The 16,860-nt window shown below is 40.9% G+C and overlaps 1 protein-coding gene across 3 annotated transcripts in view; it reads right to left on the minus strand.

Annotated features, from left to right (window-relative positions):
* The window catches only part of LOC108001218 (hillarin), a 198,963-nt gene that overhangs the window by 107,674 nt on the left and 74,429 nt on the right, over positions 1–16,860 (minus strand). For 2 of the 3 annotated variants that reach the window (XR_009831613.1, XR_009831612.1), the window contains exon 14: positions 9,726–16,225. The exons of the other annotated variant lie outside the window; for it this stretch is intronic. The gene's annotated coding sequence lies outside the window, so the exon portion shown is untranslated. The remainder of the gene's footprint in view (positions 1–9,725; positions 16,226–16,860) is intronic. 3 annotated transcript variants of the gene reach the window in all.

Here is a 16,860-nt window from a genome sequence, read left to right on the forward strand (position 1 = left end):
GATTTTATTTTGAGAAGCAGGTAAGATTCGAGTGAAAAATAATTGAAAAATTAAAAGGTTTGCTTTGAATTAGTTATTAAAGTGATTAAATAATCCGCTTCTCGCGTCGATTTAAAATTATTATGAATATATATAAATTATCGAAGTAACTTTATTTCAATTATTAATTTTGCCCACCATTTCGTTCACTATCGTTGCCCAATTCGAAAATTGATTTCTTCGAATAATAATCTCATTAATCGAAACTCGTACAATTACGTTGAAAATATCAAGAAAAATTAATAATCTTAAAGGAGCGAGGCGAAACAATTATCCAAGTAAAAAAATACTCCAGAAGAATTCTCATCCAACGTCATCGACGTCAACCATTATATCCCACGGATCCGCCACACGTTTTCTACAACACGACGACGCCCGCTTGCACAATATCGAAAATGAAAGTCCCATGAACCGATCAATTTCAACGCTATGCGACTCGTTAAAGGGAAACGCGCCAACGTTGTACTTTGCCACGTACGCCGTGCGTATTATCCGTGGCGAAACACTGACATTAACCGTCCTGTGAGCACAGCCGCTTCTTCCCATTACGTGTCCTTTCCCGGCAAACAATGTGAGTTAACCGGCGACGAAGTATAGAATCTTATGAGATTCGAGAAGGTGGAGGAGCCTTTGTCCCCCTTCTCGAGAACCGCGCTCGAGGGGGTGTCGATAAAAATTGGGGACACACCGTCCGCCGCACAGAGGAGGTCCGGCGGGAGTTTACGCGGAGACCTTGTTCCTTTACCCTGTTCTTTACGCCTTCGCCTCGATAATTTCTCGTGAAAGCAAGGAATTTTCCCGGTTTTCGGATAAAGTTTTAACCAGGAGAGGAAGGTTTTAATTTCCGATCGTAACAGAAATTTACACAGACATACACACTTCCTTTCTCATGCTTTACATAACACGACTAACGAACGAAAAACACGAGTATAATCGCATCTACGAGAAGGTATAATTCCCCCCCGATATGTAATTACGAGCATCATTTCCAACAAACCAATCGATCCAATCCAACCTCGAGAGACAAGAATACTTCCCCTCCTCTCTCTTTCGCGGCAATTAAAGGAAACACAGCGAAAAAAAATGGCTCCAATTTGAAAGAACGACGAAGAGAATTCTCTTGCACGGAAGATCGAGCGTTCCACGCTTAACACGGTTTTCGGGACGGCGTTCAGAAGTCTGGAGGCGACCGTCCCCGGACTTAAACGGAGGGAAAACTCGTTACACTAATCCGGCTTCCTAATTGTGAGCGGAAGCGACCGCCTCATCCCTTCTTCCGCGACCTTTTGTGGTCTAATGTCTTTTGACTCTTGTTACCTGCTCGGACCACCCCCGCTGTGAATACATTTCTTCCCCTCCTTTTGAAAACGCCAGGTTACGTGACGCGCTTAGATATTTTCTTTCCTTTTTCATCTTAATTATTCCGGTCACCGAGCACAGAAGAAGAGGAGGAGGAGGAGGAGGAGGTCCTCAACCCTTTCCTCTTCCCTCTCGGCCCCCTTCTTTTTTATTTCCAGGAGAGGGATGGGCGCGCGGCTACGTAATCGAAATTTATTAACGCCACGGTCGTCGCCCCTCTCGGGAGTAAATCTCGACAAAAGAACCGCATCAGAGAGGAACGTTTCTTTCTTCGAAAGGAGGGAATAATATAGGACGGAATCAACTACCACCACGGGGGACCACCGGGATGGATCACCAGATGCACTTAAGTACAACGTTGTCTATTTAAGGGTCGGTTGGTTTTAATAATGGTGTAGCTTGTAACCTGATTTTTGTTACGCACGTGTGTGTGCGCGTATAATTATATAATTAGTTGGATTGGGTATAATTTATATATCGAAAAAGGAAGAGCGTACGAGATCGATACGAAATTGTGATCTCGCGCAGGTTGCGAGGTTTGATAAGAAATGGAATTAAAAGGATTTTAATTTTATGCTAATTAGAGATGCTAAGAACTATGCTGTTCGATTTTTTTTTTTTTAGAAGCTGCATTATTTGTCTCGATCAAGAATTATACTTTGCGTTTTCCGATCTTTGTTATAGCGATTCGAAAAATAAGACGTGTAAACTCTCTCATAAATTAAATGGAATGAAAAGGAAATCGTCGCAGATATCGATCTAAAGGAGGAAAAAATATTCAAATTAACAGTTCGTGTCTTCCCTTTGTTAAACGTATCACCTCCATCTCTCTCCACCTTTGTCGCCCATGTGCGTTCGAAAGCAAGTGAAAAAGAGGGGAGGGAAAAGAGAAGAGAAGGAAAGGAAAAAGAAAAAAAAGAAAGAAATCGCGGAAGCGCGGGAAAACTCGGGAAAACGTTGAACACGGGCAGTCGATGTTCCGGCGGGGGATGAAATACGATTGGTAGATTTGTCAAAAACAGCTGTGCCACGGGACATTTGTTGTCCTGGCGTGAAATGAAAGTCCACGAAATTATAACCCCTGGCTGGTGATGGCGCATGATCGAAAATATTTTTTTTTCCACTCTATATATATTTCTCTTCTCGTTTTTTCCTTTCCTCGTAAAATTTGATTTATCTCGTTTTCGAATGTCGCGATGAGGCGCGTGACGAGAAGCGGCAGGTGAAACTCACTCTCTCTCTCTCTCTCTCTTTCTGATCATCTGCGCGAACGACCGTGATTGATGTAAAACGCGCGTGTAGTTCTCGAGAAGATAGGCAGTTAAGACAGATGTTCGATTATTATTTCTTTTTTGGACGATCTTGTTCCAGAATTGTATTGGAAAATTAAAATGTTTCCGAGGAAGTTATAATTTGTCGGACGTATAACTTTCTTAGAGTCGAGACTTTCGATGGGAAGTTTGTTAAAGAAAATTCTCTTTCTCAAATACGAATGTAAAGTATTTTCGCCATTTCTTATTAAACGTGATAAATTTGTAACATCGATGCGCCTCTTTCTCTGTTTTAACGAATAGAAAATTACGTTAAATACCGATAATATTTCTTATTTCGATCCCACGAATATATCTCAACATCCTTTTCACGGTATCAATGTATCACTTTCTATTATCTCGTTTCCTTGGAGCGCGGGTGGCGCTGTGAGACGCACGACACCGAAACACGACTCCTTTCTTGAAGGAAAGGAGGGAACCACGTGCGACATGTTGCCCCAGAAAGGAACAGTGTGTCCATTTGTAAAGTCTGGTCGACTCGTAAATCCGCAAAAGGGGACGAACCGACACTGAGAGAGAGAGAAAGAGAGCGAGAGACTGCGTGCGAGGGCAGAGATAAAGAAAAAAAAGGACTAGAGAGGTGAGGTAAGAAGACGAGGACGAAGAGGAAGAAGAATATTCGCAGAGGGGCGGACAGAGAGAAGATGAAGGGAGCAGGAGAGAGAAAGAGAGAGAGAAAGGTGGAGGAAAAGGAGGAGAGAGGCGAAAAGAAAAGAAAGTGACGCAGGTTGCGTGCGGGTGGTCCCCTGCGGCATAGGTAGATCGCAGGGACGTCACGAGTTTGCCTCTTAGGATGCTTTCCTCCCCCGGTTTCCTCGATTTTTAGTACACGTAACAGTGTTCCCTCGAAACACGACACGAGTTAATCCGCGGTTCCACTGGAATTCCATTGTTTCGTCATCGTCCATCCTCCTTTAGACGTTAAATAATTTGTATCGATGGTGAAACTCGGACGATAATTTTGAAATGATTGTTAATCATATTATTTTACGATATTACTATATTAATTGATGGGTGTCCATTTGTGAAAGCCTGGAACGATTGATTTATTTTATTTTATTTTATATAGTTTTTTTTATCGATACTTAACGAGAATTTAATTTCATTCGATATAAATTTCGCGTAATAAAACGACGTGATACTCGTTAGAGGATTAATAGAGCGAGGTATAAATACAATGCCTGTAATGATATTTTATAGATGGTGTAACGCTGAATTTTATTGGCGAAAAAAAACAACGATATCCAATTATCCAATCGTAGAAAAACTGTTATTACTTCCTTATTCTTTGCACAATGACAAATATCGTATCGTTTCAATCGAGCAAAACAAAACCTTTGCTCTACGCTACTTTACACATCCCACGTCCGCGTAAAGAAATATTTGGAAAGCTTTCGATTTCTACAAGTAGGAAGAAAAAAAAAGAAAAGAAATAAGAAACCGCAACGGTGAAGAATCGTGGAAGAGCGAAGTAACAAGAATTGTTAGCGTTCGCTTCTTTAATAGCTTTCAGTAGTCAATTGATTTTGAACAGACTATAACTCGGCAATCTTTTCTTTCCTTTTTTTAATCCCACTAGATTCTTTGCCCCTCGTTTGTTATATCGAAATAAATCGGACACGAGCGAACAGGGCCACAGGCGCGTACACGATACACCTGCACGAATGATTTAACTCCCGACTTAACGTGTAATTCGTAAATGAACTTTTAATTAAATTATGCGTGGACCCGCCGTGGACTCCTTAAGCTCGCCCTTTATTTTCGCGCCCCTCCGGGATTCGCGGATTCCTTTAGTCTCACAGCGAATAAGGAGTTGAATTTATACGCCAACTTGTTTATATTATCGATAAATTAACATTCGAGGATTGGACCAATTTGCACCATCATGAGCGATCTCGATCGTTTCTGAAACGGAATATTTTGGCAACAATGAATCCCTTGGCTTCTCGACAAATGTTTATATTTCGTTTGTATCCGGTTTCGCATAATATTTACGCATCGATCGATTATACTTTCGCGAGAAGAAGAAGAAAAAGAAAAAGCTACAAGTTTCTTCTATAATAATACAGAATTCCATCGAATCGTCGATTGATAAATTGTTCAAATATTCCGTACTGTGCGAACGAAAACAAGAGACGATGATAATAATCCATTCTTCTTTAATCCATCCCGCAAATTCCGTTCCTTCCAACCTTTCCTTCCACACATCGATCCGGGAACGCAGAGCGGAAACGCGCCATCGATTTCATTTTACCCGTCCTCGGTCTCTTCTTCCCCTTTTTTGCGAAAAATCGAGCGCGATAAAACAGGGTCGCAGTCCATGCGACCCATTAAGGAAACGGGGAGGTCCAACGCGTACTTCCGGTTTTCCCGCCGCGTCGAATAAACCTGACGTTCCATTAAGACGTCGGCGACAAGGAATCTGTTAAGCGTTTTCCAGTGAAATTAGATTGGATCCGGCGGAAAAATGGCGTTCGACCGGAAACGAATCCAAGAATCAAGAGAGGGAGAGGAATCGAGATGCGCTCCCTCCGAGAATTCGATTGAGAAAGAATTTTGAGAAAGTTCTTTTATTTTTTTAATTTTTTTTATTCCTTTTTACTCGAAAAGACTCGATGGGCTAAAGTTTCGGAACGAATTTCCACAAAGAATTCGATTTCAAGTGTTTTTTTGATAAACGATCAACAGTTTCGCCGAGTCACCCAACACTCGAATGAGATTATAGACCAGAGTCTATAATACCAGCATTGATACGTTCACAATCCTACGAGGCAACAAAAGCCAGCCACCCTTTGGCTCAAGTTAACCTGGCCTAACCCCAACGCAGTCTCCACGCAGTTCAAAACTGTTCGAAATCCCCGATGAAAATTACCCAAATCCTGTAATCAGGCAACCGAGCTAAACAATTTTTAAACGAGGCGAACGTTTAAAAATTTCCAGCAGAAAATCCAAAATTTTCCACGTCCTCCGTATTCTCGAGTTACCAGTTTCTTTTTTCCCGAAACCGACCCCGGCCCTTTGTCGTCCCTTGCCGCGGTCTCCAACAGTCTTCACGGGTGTTTAGGCCCCGACTCGGCCCCGCTTCTGCTCGATTCTCGGGCCGAAAACCGATGTCGCGGCCCAGGCACGGCTTTAATCGTCACGCTTTCCAATTCCTCTTCGTGGCCAGGCCACGATTTGTCTCGCTTATCCGCCGTTACCCGACCTTCGAGTTTTTCACCCGGCTCTTTCCTTCCTCTTTATCCAGCCTTCCAACTGCTTGGGTCGTAAACCAATCCAAAAGTTTCGACTCCAACGAGCGAATCATGTCGGATTCAACTCGAAATTGATTCATACATTGCAAGTAACGTATCACCCTAACTTGACTTTATTTCACTACTTTCATTCGTATCTTTTCAAACAATATATAAAAAAAATGGATAACTTCGTTGATGCAAAACCACCTCTCTTTAGAAATAGAAATTTTCGCGGAGGAATTGAGCGCGCTTTCTTTATTGATTATTACTTTCAATCACGAGACAATTCACTTTCGATCAAAAAAGATTTCGTTTCTTTTCTTCTTAAACCTCGTAAATGGGCAAGGATCGATTGTATTTGTCACGGTTAATATTATCCATCCTCGTCCAACGGTAATTGCTCGGTGAGAATGGATCGTTTCGATCGCGCGAAACCGGGCGGAAGTATCGCTTTTATTTGAAACACGGAAACGCGCGTTAAACGATACGAGGCTAAATGCTCCCGTCGATTTATGGATCGTTGTCGAATAAATATTTCTTGGAAATGGGGGGGATAATAGTGGAAAGGATTGATCCGCTGATTTACGCCAAACTTCTTCCCCTCCAATTAAATACTTGGCCGCGTTACGATCGCTCTTACGATCCTCTCCCTCTTCTTATTTCCGGGGGTGCGTTCAGGATTTTCTCTTTCGACCTCCTCCTCGATCGAGCAACTGGATGGTTTTCGATGGCTTTTAGGGCTTCGAGGGGTTTATTTATTGGACCTGTTTTAATCGAGGAGGAGGGAATTTTGGAAGGAGAGATTTGAGATTTAAGGAAAGAATCGCGAAAAGAATCCGTTTCTTCCCGATTCTGTCTTCCTATGATTTCTCGTGACTTGAGCGACTTCGTGGCCACCCTTCTCAGCTGACACTTCATCTATCATTCACTAAACTTGCTCAATAGTGCATCTGACCCCTCTAAATCTTTTATAACGTGCCCCCATACACGTTACCATACATTTCCTCGCCAAAGTGGGATTGATCGAGGATCTCGAAACGTGAATCACGAAAAAGAAATATTCTATTTCTTTCGTTTTTACTTTTATCACTGCAAATATGATCTAAGTAATAAATTTTGTACGATCTGCAGCACAAGATGATAATTTCTTCTAGAAAACTGTCTGACGAACGTTTCGGTTAACAATAAACAATATTCTCTCGATTGACAGATTCACCATAAGATCTTCCTTTAAAAAAGTAAGAGTACAACATTTCTGGAGAACGTGATGTTTGATTTATCGATACCTCGCGAAACGAAACTCGTTCACGCTAATTTTACCTCGCGTTGTTACCGCTTTAGAACACGATCAACGTTTCCAATTTACTGTTTTGTATACAGAGAGAGAGAGAGAGAGAGAGAAAGATAGTCGTTCAATTCTAATCAAGTGGCTCAGGTAAACATGGCACGTTCCCTTGCGTTACACGGATTTTCCTTGTAACTGTTCAACACCTGTGCGAGCAGCCGCATCCAGCAAGTTTCAACTGTTGATCTCGTCAACAGGATACGCGAAGGAGGAAACCCTTTTCGATACTAATTTTCGCTCGTTAAAATATTAAACAACAACATTCTGCCTTGTCTGCTTTCTTTTTTCTATTTTCCTTTCCTTTCGTTTCTTTTTTTTCTCTTCTTTTTTTTTCATTACGGAAGAGGAAGTTCCAGGAAGAGGAAGGAGCCAACCTCTTCTTATACAGAGATGTATATACAGTCAAGTTTACCAGAAAGTTTCTCAACCCTTTAATAAGGAAGGTGCTTGGAATCTAATGAAAGATTCACAGTTTCTGAGAGGGAATACTCCCCTCCCACTTTCTCTCCCCTCTTTTATATATATATATATAATACATAAATTGGGTGTTGTAGTACGTCAAAATATCTCGCGAGTTTTACTTACACATTAATTATTCGTTCCATAAATTAGCTAATCGTTCCTTAACATTTTAACTTGTACGCAACGATAAATCGGAAAAATTCGAATTTAAAAATTGATACGTTTCCCGAACGTGGTGTAATTTATAGAAAAGAAAAAAAAACGCCTCTTGAATAATTCATTTACCGTCCGATATTTAAAAACTTCCAAAAAATCCTTCTTTTTATCCCCCCTTTAGATCCAAAAAATTAAAAAAAGGAACCCAATAAATAATATCGAGTACAATCAAAATAATATCCAATCTGGAATCGTCGAACAGAGTTTACTATATCTTCCAGGAACACGGTATTATATTTCGACAAACGGTTGAACAACATCCGCCAACTTTCCAAACATTATTCCACGAGATTGTTTCGAATAGGAAAAGCGTGTGATTGCGAGGGGAGAATACAATGAAAGAAGAGAGAGAGAAAGGAGGCACCGGTGCGTCCCACGTGGCGCGGGTAAACCTGTTAATAATTCTCGACGCGGATTCGTCGTGACATTATATTCCAGCTTCGTTTCACCGGGCGTCTTAATTAAATCGCCTTGCCGACGCGCGATTTTTCATAAACTATGGGAAACACGAGCTCCAACTCCAAACGTGGCGACACGTTTTCCTCCCGTTACAACGAGACAAATCTCCAACTGTCGTTTTTAATCGCGAAACTGCTCGTCTGGGAATCGTGGACCCTCCGTCTTTTTTCTCTTTAATCCTCGATACGACCTTTCGATTTCTTTCGACTTCGATTAATTTCTCCGTATATAATTCTCAATTTAGAACACGGTATGCATATACGATGATAGTTCGGTTCTCGAATTCATTTACTTCAAAATAGCCTGCGAACCTCATCTTTATTTCATTGGATCAAAATGCGTAAAATTTATTTTATGAAACAGGCTCCCGTTTATCGCAGCGAATCCGTTCCAAGATAACAATGGATCAATGATCGTCATCGATGTCGCATTCTTTCTTATCGATCGGTTCAAAGGGAAGAAGAGAAGTGTTATCGTTCCATATTTCGAGAGAGGATCGAAATAATTGAATGGAAATCTTTGGACAGGACCACCCGGATGGATCCACCCCTATCCATTTAAACTCCATTAAATCAAAGGCTGGACGGCCGAAGGAATTGGTTGGAGGGCCTCGGTGTTTACGAAAGTCTCATCACGCGATCATCCATCGGCACGATACATGCGACACTCGGTTTTTCGGGCGGAATAATTGAAAGTTAGACGGAATATGCGCTGCCTTTCACCAGATTCGATTTATCGAAGTGTAATCTGGGGGAGAGGCGGGGCGATTGTTTTCCACCTTGTGTGTATATCGCGTGTTTTATCGCGTTGATCTGATACGGTTAACCGAAGAGGTTGTGTTCAGATTGTAGGTTTTGCGGGGGAGGGAAATGAATTGTTAGGTGGCTACGACGTAATTCTGGTTAAACAGGTATGATGCTCGTTCCAGCGCGTGTAATTTGGCTGGAAAATGGAAATTCCGGCTGTGTTTAATTCATTTTCACACGTTCGCCCGGATCAGATTAACCGTGCGAGATTTGCCTTTATTAATTTTCCAAACGTTCTTAAATTATTATTTTATCCCACCTCTCTTTCCGCAATTATTTTATTACTTATCCAACGATCAATCCCCTCCGGGAAACCCGTTTAAATTTTTATCAACTTATCAAATCTATTTTATTCGTAACTGACAATTGAAAAAGAAAAAAAAATCCAATAAAATCTAAAATGATTTCACGAAGAGCCGATCGTCCAACAGAAACCCCCCCAAAAGAATCTCAAAAAAAAAGAAAAACTCACGTTCCCTTCGCTTATCCAGCGTGTCGAGCCAAAGCGTGCAACTTCAATAGGTGGATCCGTTCCATCCGATGTTGCCGGTCGACGAAACGCTGTCACGGTGCCCGAATTTCGAAGCGATTTCCACCTCCGCAGGCCTTCTAAGGCCGACAATGATCCAGATGCATGCGTGCAACTGACGTTCCTTCCTTCACGCTACCGGGTGGATAAGAGGGTGGTGGTGGTTCGTGGAAGTATAGGCAGGCCTCCGGTATCCGGTTAAATTGGTCACGGAGAGGAACACGTGTTCCCTTCGATCCCTGACGAATCGTTCCACGTTTTTCCCACAGAGTGACTGTGCGCGTTCGCGAAAGCTGCGATTTCGAAATCTTTCTCGCGTCGCGACGCAAACGTATCGAAAATTAATAAAAACCTCGAGAAGGGACGAGAGGAATAGGGATACTACTTTGCAACACGAAGATACATTGAACATTTCTGATCCCCAGTTTTTCGTTCATTCGATTTCTATTATCCAAACGAATATCGATCGGTGATGAAAACGAAATAAAAAGAGGACGGTTTATACTCTTTCCTCCTTTTCTCATTATTATCGTTATTCTTACTCGAAGCGACTCTTTTCTCCAGATTCTCCAACAGCCCCAGTTCCCAGCGTCAGAGATTCCGCGTTTCGTCGCGTCACGTCGCAGGGTTTTAATTATTCCACGGGAACAAGGGGGAGGAAGGGAGGGGGAGCACAACTGCTAACGAGACGGGCCTGATAACGCAAATTAGATGGCACACGCCGGATCGCTTATTAAAGGACTGTCTTATTAGAAAGACCTTCTCTCCTCGTCTCTCCCCCCTCCCCTTCTCCCAGTTCGAAAATTCTCGGATAGAAAACGTGCCGGGGAATACATTTTTGCGGAGCTGTTTCGAGGACAAAAAACCTCGAGTCGCGCCTCCGATGTAATGAAATCGAGAACCCGATTATAAACGTGGCCGACCTCCATCCAGCCTCGAGCAAAGGAAATTTTTACGCGGAAATTCGGGGGAGAGGAACAACGAGTTTGCCCCTCGATAACACCGAGGAATTTGTAATCGAGGTTTTGACACTCACGAATACAATGCACAATGTACAAGGAGAAAGTTCGTGATATGTTGCGCGATGATAATTAGAACAATGCAGGGAGGAAGAGTGATTTGAAGAAATCATTCGCGCGAGCTACATTCAATTTAATTTCTACTGGAATCGATGTGGAACAGAATTACTGTTTATGGATAGGGACGCAATAAGGAAGATTTTAGATAATACAAACTCGAAGCTCGAAAGTTCAATTATTCAACTGGTTAAACTTGGAGAAACGAACAGTCGTCGATAATTCCAGGCATGCGAATATTTGTAATATTGAAGGAAAATAGGATTGGAAAGATAGGAGAGGGTGTAAGTAAGAAGAGTGGTCGAAGAAGAGCAGCTGTTCGATCGCGAGGAAACGTTCGATCCTGGAAACTGACTGCTCCACCGATCTGCCGGTGACTCGAATCTCTTCTGTCTGTTCTTGCTATGAACGGGCAAAAGGACAAACTCCGTGGGAGATGGCCCGTGAGCGAGCGAGACGAACTCGGATTAGACACGGGGTTATAGGGGTTTGCGCCGCCACCCGGCTTTTCGGCTTCCATTCACTTCACAAGGATCCTCCTCCTCGAGAGTGGACGATCCACCGGCTCTGCGCAACCTTTTTCTCTCCGCTTTTACACGAGCTTCCTTGTCCGAATGGAATTTCGGTGATTCCATTGGAGAAAAGTTATCGTTCCCAATTTATTCGAAACGATGTTTTTGTTTTCGCCCACTAGAGCACGCCTACCTCCATCGAATCGTTCCTCGTTGATGAGTGTTTAGACCTTCCATTTTTTAATTTCTTAATTTTCTTCTTTTGCTTCCTATTTCCGTCAAGATCGAATCTTGGATGGATATTTTTAAAGCGGTTCCGACGAGATATTAAGATTAAGGATGGAAGGGAATATTGAATAGGTGTTGTTCAAAATCGCAAGATAATCTGTTTGAAAAAAATAAAACTTTTAACAATCAAAGGAAACGAAAAAAAAGAGTACATCTAATAAACTGGAAATTTATCTCGAATATTTCTCGAATCGAGAAGACGAAGTATAGAATTTTTCCGAGCTATCCACGAGCAATCTACCCGTGCCCCAGGGTGAGTTTATTTCCTGCCAACCCTTCCTCGAATTCCCCCCACCATTTTATTATCCACATTCGATAATTTCCAAGGAAATTTAATTATCGAGGGACGGGATATTACATGTCCAGCGGCACGGTCAAATGAAAAACGATCGACGAAAAACGGTTCGCGATATTGAAAACGATACGTGTTCTTACGACGGCACGTTAAGAATTTCCATCCCCGTTCTCCGGGATGCGCCCTCGCCAAATTCCACCAAATTGCACGATAATTTCACAGAATTTTCGCGAAATAACGTCATACCACACCCTCTCTCGTCCCCCGAAAATTTCGTATTTACAAGCTTTTCAACCTCTCCCTCCAACGAGATATAATTGAAGCTCTCCTCCCATTACGCAATTCGCCGATAATAAATTAGACGAGAGTTGGGAATCGAAGGAAATTTCGCTCCAGATTTCCATCCCCCTCTTCGACCCCTCATCTCGAAGAATGTAATATTTTCGCGTGTGGAAGGGAAAGGGGAAAGTTAGTAGTCGCCTGGAATAACACAATTGTGCAGGGAGCACAAAACCTCTCGAAGTTAGTTCCGCTTCCGTCTTCTGTTTCCATTCTGCGTCTACGTTTGTAGAGTAACGTCACGTAATTGATGACAATTGATCAAGTATATAATTTGAACGTGCGAAGGGGACAAGTTGAAGAAAAGTTGGAGCTTGCGAATTTCAAGTTTGAAAATATTTTCAAGTATTGATGAAATAGGGCAACTCGTGGTTGGGATGGGAAACGAACTGTAAACGATATTTATCCACGCGTGAAATTTATCAGGGATTGAAATTAAATCTTCTCGAAAAATAATTGATTAAAAATAAAACTTGTTTTCCATCCTGCTCTCAACTTTAATTAATTATTCCACTTGAACATTTTCTCGCAGAAATCGAAATCTTAACGTTTCCCACGTTTCTCTTACCGCCATACGTTTATATCACCCTGTTACGTGCCACCCTGTATACATCCAACTTCCTCCCCTTTTGCCTCGAGCCCAGAGGCGCTCTTGCATATTTATCCCCTTCGCCCTCCTCTCACCCTTGCCAAATGGTCCGTTTCATTCCAAGAGCATCGAAGCGCGCGCCCTTTACCTCCGTGCCCACCCCTTCACCGCCCCTTTGTCTTCGACAATTGGAACGATAGTCGCGACATTCACGAGTGCACTCCGGGATGGAAGGCGTCTACGGCTAATAAGTGGCCTTCCTGCGAATTAAGCGTCGTCACCGTTTTTCCTTCTCCCCACTCGACCTTCCCTCTCCTTTTGTTCCCTTGTTTTACTCATGTTCCTTCTCTCCTCTTTCTTCCTTTCTTCTCCGTTTAATCGTTCATCGAGTGCAACTTTTAAACGGGTGAAACGAACTTTCAATGGGAATTTCTTTACCAGCTTGATTCTTTTGCCGAGTTTTTTCTTTTTTATTGATAATTCTAAGGATTTTTCGCTCCCTCTCGCGATAACGATTCCACTTCTTATGGGATAAGCTTGTTTCGAGGAAGGTCAGAAGGAATTTTGGAGAGAGAGCCACAGGTTAATTAAAATCTACGAGATCTTTTTAAATAGTAAATCGTCAAAGGAGATATAAAATCTGCCACGTTCTAACGCGCTCCCTGCTCGAAATATTCCTCGTGACATTCGACTGCTCTCTCGATTAACGTGTCGAGCTATCTTTCCGAGTAATACTAATTAAACGTCGTCACTCATCTTTATTAACGCTCCCTCTATTCCCTTCGAACGTATGCTCGAGTATACACAGGTATATAGGGTGTTCCATTATTCATGACACGCGTTGAATAAGGGATGATTTCTAATAAAGAAGCAGATCGAAAAGAAAGAATATTTACTACGAGGTTTTTCCTGCAAATCTAGTTATTTTCCAAGTTTTTCGGGATTTTTTTCGTTATTTCTCCTTCTGACAAAAGATGCGAAACGACGAGAATCTGAGTCGATTGATGAAAGGGATTGAAAAAATTTGGAGAATACAAAATAGCGAATTTCACTTGCGCTTGAAAAATTTCCGAACTTTTACACGAAAAAATTCTATTCCTCTTGTTCAATTTACTCTTTCACGAGAAATTACTCGCGAATAACGAAACACCTTATATATACATGCAAAATCCAGAAAAACATCACTATCATTCGCCACTCCCGCGATTATACAACGCCATCAACAAAGAAAAGTATGATAAATCAGGGAAATTCGAAATGATTATCTCCCTCGTGAAATATTTTTGCCAAAAGGATAAATTGCTTTATGAAAACATTTACCCGCTTATAAAAAGAAAATGTTATAGCGATATATCCGTTTGCGTGTAACGCTTTAAAAAAAAATCTATTTTTGAACCTTTTCATTCGTATTTCGATTGAATATTAAAACCGTGACCAATCATTTCGCGTATTAAAATCATGCCCGTCGTTTTCTAATTATTAACCAAATTATTTCCGCGTGAAATACGACCTAATTTCGACCAACCCCTCTCCCCCTCTGGAAATATTCAAATATTCAATGCGATCGTTTGGAAGGGCGAAAAAAATATCGACAGATGTCTAATCATAATGCATTAGCATTCGTGTGAATATATCGATACGCGTTAAGTGAATTATCGTTCGATTAGGATGATTGAAATTTTGCCCGAGCATAATAACACATTCCCTAAGAGTGTGATCCTAATAAAAACCGTAACAAGTTTAATCTAAAAATTTTGACAATTATTTTCCCGTGAAAATCTAATGTTAAAATTTTGCACCCGTTATTAAAATCGCGGCACACCTCTTATTTATATTCAATATCGATTTTTTCCTCTCCCCCTCCTCGTTGAATAGATTCGAGGGTTGCAATCCAATTTTTTTATCTCCAAGCTTTCGACTTGCGTCACCCGAGGCCTACTGCTGATATTTATCGTAATTTATCGAAATGCTTTCACCGAATTAAACGCGTCGTTTCGTTTCGATTATTTTCTCGGAGAAAGCCCTTTTCTCCCTTTTTATATCGAGCAAGTATTTCCATTCGATTCGATCGCAGTCACCGAGAGTGAGATGAGATTGCAAATTTTTCACGGGGACTTTTTCGAGGGACGACGAGAATTGTTACACGTTTAAAACCGCGCAAAAACTTGTTATTCAAGGGAAGATTAATGCGGTCTCGATGGACCCGATCCGCAGCGGGAGGCTCGCGAATAAAGAGCGTTTTACACACTGCGTTACGTCGAATGCATTTTGTAATTGTACGATCCTCTTGAGGATTCAGTTTGTGTACTCGTTTCCCTTTTATTGTAATTATTCCCATGGAGTTATTTACCGTTTCGCATCCTGCTAATGCAGCGAATAACGCGTGTATAACTAATATATTCGCGTATAACGAATACACAAACTGTTTTGAAAATATATATATATATATGTTACATACGTTTTGTAATATAATTTAAATAACGCGATCAATTTTACAGTCTCGCCTCGTAATTTAATCCGTGACGTAAATGTGATATTGTACTATTTTATAGTACATATAGATCTAAAGTCGATGAAAATAACCTAATTTAAATCTTTCGAGAAAAATTTCCGATTATTTTTAATCGAGAAAATAAAAATTCTTCCTTCTAATTTAAAAATAATTCGCCAGATTTACTAAAAATTAGCAAATTTTGAAAAATTTTTTTACGAATAAGATTTAGAAAAAAATCTATATTCTTCTAAATCTTCCAAAATACTGATCTAAAAAGCTGAATCTAAAATTACATAACAAGAGTCCAATTCAGAATAATTTCGTTAAATCCCGTGCATTTCTACACCACCTTCGAGACCCTTACCTTCGAAGCAGCCGTCTCCTCCATCCCTATCGCACACATAAACACGTTTTTCGAGGCATTCAGATAAATGAGGCACGGATAATCGGTTAAACGGTGCCCCGATAATCCGGCTTCCAACATACACGGAACATGGATGACACCTTCCATGGGACAAACGTTTCACACCTTTCCTTCGAAAACACGATAAGATCCACCCTTCTCCCCTTCCCCTTCCCCACTCTTTGCCTGTTACGCTGCACTTTCTTCTCTTTCTTTTCTTTTCTTTTTTTACGACTCGTCAGAATTTCGAAGCGACGAGAAGACCACAGCTGGGAATTGAGTTGACGGCCGTTATGGTGTAATCAGTCCTAATAAGGTATGCGAGAGGAGGGTCATAGAATGGCCACTTAATAACAGAATAACTCGATGATTCAAGATGCGTGATGCGACGATGACTTTCGAAAAATATCTCCAATCTCCGAAGCTGTCCTTCTTCGAGAACGGATCCTGTCAAAATACATTACGCATCCTTGAGATTAGTAGAATCGATCGCGGATATGTCGAGAGTTTTAATGATCGCGATTTTTCGGGATATAAATTTATCGTCCATGATTTGCCGTACCGTGATATTGGCAGGTTGTCGAAATTCAAGTTGGTTAAATTGATTTGAAAAAAATTAATCAAGTTGGAGAGGGAGTTATTGTGGGCAAAAGTTTGGGTAAAGGAGTTGAAAGAGTTAAAAGTTACGAAAGAAAGCTCGTTTAATTCCAAATAGTATGGTAAATTTTAAATGAAATAATAGGGAGTTATTGAAGAAAACGAATGCAAAAATTAAAGTGAAAATGTTTTAGAATTCTCCAGAGTATTTTTCGTAATGGATCCTGCATTGAAAACTAATTGCACGAGAATAATTCTCAATGCAGCGTCCAATAATAAAAAAATTATTATCGAGAATTCTTTCTCAAAGTATTTTTCGTAAATAGATACCGCATTGAATTAATTATACGTAATTGGAAAAAAAAATTTAGAAAAAAAATTAGAAATATAAGACTATTTTTCACTACGTTAAAAAATAATTATACGAAAATAATCCACTAACGAAAAATTATTGTCGAAGATAAGTTTTGAGAATATTTTTCACA

The sequence above is a fragment of the Apis cerana genome, linkage group LG10 (assembly GCF_029169275.1).
Source record: "Apis cerana isolate GH-2021 linkage group LG10, AcerK_1.0, whole genome shotgun sequence".
In the NCBI taxonomy this organism is placed as follows: Eukaryota; Metazoa; Arthropoda; class Insecta; order Hymenoptera; family Apidae; genus Apis; species Apis cerana.